Here is a 5,820-nt window from a genome sequence, read left to right on the forward strand (position 1 = left end):
ACCAACTCGGTCTCCCAACACAGTTAGTTTCAACCTAAACAGCAACAGCTTAATTTGGGTGATTAGCGCACATATTGCTACTGTCATCTTAGTCGAATGTCTATAATGTCCCGCATTATATTTCCACTAACACACACACACATGCGGTACATTCAGTATATTCGAATACTGTATATATATATTAAAAAAATCCAAGAACACAAAAAAGATGAGAGTTTCAGCCAAGCGAGTGACACTCTGCAACACAAAGACAAAGCTGCAGACTTTCTTAACTGTTTTCGGAGCTACACTTTGATAGAAATATATATATATACACATACATATATAATATATATATATGATATACTGTATATTATACATCCTTGCAATGCACGTCTGATTCCAGAACTGCTCCGTCCAGATTCAACACGATGAATACAAACGACTACAATTTAAACGTTTAAGCAATTAATGAATCAATCAATGAAATCAATCAATAAATAAATTTAAATAAAATGTTACAAATGACTACAGTTTAAACCGCAATCGCACACAAACACAGCAGTTTTAACCGCTTTGAAGGAATCCAATGCACCTGCTGTATCGCCTGTTGGAAACTTTATATATCTATATATATATATATAGATATATAAATTGTAATTTGCAATTGATTTTTTTTTGAAACCTTGCGATTCTTTTTTCCCATTCAACTCGTTTTGGGGCTGACAAATAGATACAGACACAGCAAAGTTTGCAGTACTATTTTTTTTCACCACAAAAAAACTCAACAAAATTAAACTTAAGAAAAAGACCCCCAAAAAAAACTCTTAAAGGTTTTTTATTTTTTTTATTTTTTTGGGGGGGGGACTGAGATACAGTGATGAGAGAGTAAGACAGCAAAAGACTTGAGACCCTTACCTGACTTATTGGCTGGTCAGCAGGTAACAGGTAGTGAGTGAGGCGACTCCAGTGTAAACCCATCAACTCACCCTCTTCACTCCAAGTTCCCTGTGGCTCACTTGCACTCCCAGTCACACACACTCACACACACCCAGTCAGTGTGTGTGTGTGTGTGTCTCAGTGTGTGTTTCTCTCTGTCGGTGGGTGTGTGTGGGGGTGTTTTTGTCTCAGTGTATGTGTTTCAGTGTGTGTGTGTCTCTCTCTCTCTCTCTCTCTGTCTGCCTCAGTGTGTCACTCACTGTGTGTGTGTCTGTGTCTCCCATTGTGTGTGTGAGAGACTGTGTCTCTCGGTATGTGTGTCTCCCAGTGTCAGTGTGTGTATCCCAGTGTGTGTGTGTCTCAGTGTGTATGTCCCAGTGTGTGTGTCTCAGTGTGTGTGTGTGTCCCAGTGTGTGTGTATCCCAATGTGTCCCCCAGTGTCCCAGTGTGTGTGTCTCAGTGTGTGTGTGTCCCAGGGTCTCAGTGTGTGTGTGTCCCAGGGTCTCAGTGTGTGTGTGTCCCAGTGTCTCAGTGTGTGTGTGTGTCTCAGTGTGTGTATCCCAATGTGTGTGTGTGTCTCAGTGTGTGTGTGTCTCAGTGTCTGTGTGTGTCTCAGTGTGTGTGTGTGTCTCAGTGTGTGTGTGTCTCAGTGTGTGTGTCTCAGTATGTGTGTGTATCCCAATGTGTGTGTGTGTGTGTCTCAGTGTGTGTGTGTGTCTCAGTATGTGTGTGTGTGTCTCAGTGTGTGTGTATCCCAATGTGTGTGTGTGTGTGTGTCAGTGTGTGTGTCTCAGTGTGTGTGTCCCAGTGTCTCTGTCTCAGTGTGTGTGTGTCTTCCAGTGTGTTCTCAGTGTGTGTGCTCAGGTGTGTGTGCTGGATTATGAGCTCATGTAACGCTGCGTTTTTCACGGCACATCCCTTTTGACCGAGTTAGCAATTTAGGACAAAATTATGGTAAACGTTGAGCCCAAATCGCGAGAAGCTCATTTCAACTCGGATTATTGGAGTCAGCAGAAAGAGGAGACTTTCCTTTCCTCCTGTTATTCAGGACTGGCTTCAAGCCCAAGTTGCAGAGATGAAGCAACTTGATAAACCGACTGCATAAACCAATCTTCCTGGAGAGATGGTTATGTCATATAAAAAAGTACATCTCGCTAAGCACATCATCCATTAGGCAAACAACCTCCCCTGTCTGCCTGGGAATCAATGTGAAAAAAAAATATTCTTAATAGAAGCTTAATACAATAGGTTTGGGAAAAGTGTTGGCCTTTTTTTAAAAAAAAAACCTTGATGACTAATATAGACGTAAGCACTTAAGATCTTTACAAAATGTATTGCTCATAAAAGCTTAACACAAAACTGTCTATCTGTAGCGATGTCAGTATGAAAACACTCACGACGTGACTGAAGAAATAAAACAAATCTCAGCGATCCACTGGCCAAATGGTTTACACGTATAATGTGGCACTGACTACGTATCAGGAAGGTCCCAGTTTCAATCCACAATCTCTGCTGAGTTACTTGATCCCAGCCTGGATATCTATCTGTCTGACCTCCCTAATCTCCCTGGCCTCGCTCACAGAATCACTGAAACAGCGGACATTCCAGTTTCAAAGAGAGGAAGACTGACGTTTGGATCATAGAAGCATCAAGATATATGGTGGAGGGTGCAAGAAATTGCGATTTAAAAGATCTGCCCAGATCAAATAAACTGGTGGAACGGGCTCGATAGGACTGAAAGGCCTCCTTCTCTTGTTTTCCTGTGTTTCTATGAGTAATTCCATCTGCTCTTATCCAGTGACTCCCGCTGATCACAATTGTACAAAATAAAGCTGTCGCTGTATCCTATTAAATTTAAGGTTGTGCAGAGTTTTGAAATCTGATTGAGTTGGATACCGTTCGAGCTAAACTCCTCACCGAGAGCCATTTGTACCAATCCCAATTCCCTTCTATTTCCTTATACTCTTTCACGGTGAATATTCTCTTTGACTAGTCATCCAGTTCCTTTCAAATGTGATGGACCTATCCTCAGTAGCCACTTGCGACAAAATATTGACCCTCTATCTGAAAAAAAACCCCTACAAACTTCCCTCTTTACCCTTTTCCAGCGACAGTCTTCAAGTTCTTGTCCTCTTGGCTACACATAACTTTCTGCATTCGCTGCTTCACGTATGTCGTGTCAGTGCCAAGTGGATCTGAAGAAACAGTACGTAGGAACATTATGTCAGTCTGGGTTCCACACAAAAGAACTTGGTTACCATTTATCTCTTTATTCTTATTGTGGTTCTTCCTATTGCAATTCATATCATGTCAAAAAAATGGACAGTGATAATAATAACCCTTGCATTTGATGTAGTGCTTTTCACGTCTTCTGGATGTCTCAAAGGGCTTCACAGGATAGACTGTAAAGTGAATTGACTGTATAATTGTGGGTGAAATGCGGCAGCCAATTGCGCACAGCAGCGTCCCCACAAACAGTCGTGGATTGAAATGACAAATTTATTATTGTTGAATAGGTCGACAATAGTCACTGTTGGTTTGGGTTCATCACCTGAGCTCGATAGTGGACAGTCGTGTTGCCCAGGTTCCATATCCCATAAAGTCAGAGCCATCAGGAGAAATCAGGCCATCGGGTTATAAAACCAGGAGGAGGAATAAAAAGAAAGCACTCAGTGTAATTTTTACAGTGCGGCCAAACACAAATCAACCGCAGTGAGCAGAAATGTTTCTAACATCCAGCACAGTATGCACTGACAGCAACGGAAATTGAAGCAAAATAGAGCGATTCTTCTGCACACACAGTGTATATCTTACTAAAATAATGGTTACAGGCAAGTGATTTCAAGACTGTAATTCATCTGCATAGTCTGGTGATGGTTAGGCTGTGTGTGTATGTGTGTGGGGGGTGGGGTGGGGGGGCGGGGATGGTGGGTTATGATATCATCCAAACCTATTGGACCGATACTTCATTGTAATCACTTCCAGATATTCTCAAGCTCTGCTTGTTAAGTATATTGCACAGGATATTCCATTTAAGTTTAAAGACTTACTTTAAATGGGTTCCATCTAATAAGTCGCTTACAGCTGTCGTGTCAGCTGAGCACAGTCGGTAGCAGACTCACTTCTGGGTCAGATAGTCGTGGGTTGGAGACTCACATCTGGACTCAAGCTGACAGTCTACGTTGATACCTCAGTGTGGTGCTGGGGTGGTTGTGCAATATCTAGCGATGCCTCCCTCAAGTTAAGATGCTAAACAGAGGTCCGTCCTGTCTTCCTATTCGGGTGGATGTTAAATGTGGGACACTTGGAGTGCTGCTGCATTTCCCTACAAATGTAGTCCCTGCACTTATATTCACAAAATTGCATTTGCATAACCCCTTTCACATCGAGAGGACGTCCCAAGACACAAGACGGTCAGGGATTTGGACCCGAGCAATTATCAGTAATCGGTAATTGACAGTAATGATTTATTCTCTGAAATGTTTTGATGTTATATGCCTTAAATGCAAATATTATTACAATGCAATCCAGGCAGCAAAACCCAAACACACAATACAGTTATTTGAAATTTACACCCATTTATTAGACTAAAATTATACAAATTTATTGGACTAAAATTATACAAAAACTCAACTTCCTGCTGGGTTGGAAAACATTCCCTATTGTAAATAAATAAATGATTAGCAGATGGTTGGCGGGAGTGACAAGTATCACTGGGAATCATTAAACGCGGAGGTGGGATAAGGGTTGAACAGAAAGAAAGGACTTTGATATCCTTTTATAATCTGTTACAGAAAGATTGGCAATTGCCAGAGAGGAATGTTGCCGGGGCCAAATCCGTTTGTTTTTCTTTATATATTGGTTTATTCGTGTTTTTTCTTGAAAAACATTTGTGCCGTGGTACAAAAATTGGGAGCTGCCTTAGACAGCTCTAATAAGGTAACAGGAGTCAACACGTTATTAAAGTGACCCCTAATATTGGTCACCTTCGCAAACGACTGCACCAACATATTTCCCACAGCACGTTCCAGCCCTGTGATTAATTTGACTAATTAATAAATCGTATCTGAAGATTTTTCCTCTTCGAACACGCTTCCAACCACCCCCCCCCACCCCATCCCACCCCACCCCATTTTATTCCCGGCTCAAACTATTGCCACTGTTAAGCACTCCAAGACGCTACCAACCGTGAAGGGGCACTCTATAAACACAAGATTAATCCTGTAAATGCGAGCGAGTATTTCCAGAGGGTGTCACTGTCTGCAAAATATTTCTACGTCGACTTTAAAATTGACACACAATAATATTCCGCTTTTGTTGCGGTGCAAATACAGGGAGTAATGTTCGACAACCTTCGGCCATGTCACTTCAACACTGGGGTCCAATTTGTGCGCCGTGTTAAGTTTGTGTAAACGTGCGGGGGTGTCGAGGGCGCTTTATTTTTTAAGGATTTTAATGATAATTAAAATAATTATTTTAATGATAATCCCTGCATTCGGTCCAGTGCCTAACCATGCCGTTGAGATGTCTCCAAGCGCTTCGCAGGAGTCACTGTAAAGCGTAGTGACTGTATTTTGTAGGCGAACACAGCAGCCAGTTGACGCACTACGTCCCACAATCAGCCATGAAGTTAACGGTGCGATTTTTACCCGGAGGACTTTTTGTCCCGCTTCGTGCTTCAAGGTTGCCTCGGTGATTACACCTCAACTGAACCACATACAAACGTCGTTGGTGCTCAAGCAATAGTCAAACATGTTATACCATTCTGATGGGTGTAGCTAGAATTAGGCGTATTGGAAAACCATCTTATAACTTCAGGTTCACTTCNAAAATCCCTTAAAGGGAATCAAAAATAAAATAAATAATAATAATTTGGTCACTCAATCCACGACTGTTTGTGGG

At 41.8% G+C, this 5,820-nt stretch overlaps 1 long non-coding RNA gene across 1 annotated transcript in view; it reads right to left on the bottom strand.

The window, feature by feature from the left end:
* The window catches only part of LOC103180814, a 64,848-nt gene extending 63,799 nt beyond the window's left edge, over positions 1 to 1,049 (bottom strand). The window contains exon 1 of the long non-coding RNA XR_488142.2: positions 898 to 1,049. This is a non-coding gene — a long non-coding RNA (uncharacterized LOC103180814). The remainder of the gene's footprint in view (positions 1 to 897) is intronic.
* Positions 1,050 to 5,820: the final 4,771 nt, after the last annotated feature.

The sequence above is a fragment of the Callorhinchus milii genome, unplaced genomic scaffold, assembly GCF_018977255.1.
Source record: "Callorhinchus milii isolate IMCB2004 unplaced genomic scaffold, IMCB_Cmil_1.0 Scaffold3, whole genome shotgun sequence".
Taxonomy (NCBI): domain Eukaryota; kingdom Metazoa; phylum Chordata; class Chondrichthyes; order Chimaeriformes; family Callorhinchidae; genus Callorhinchus; species Callorhinchus milii.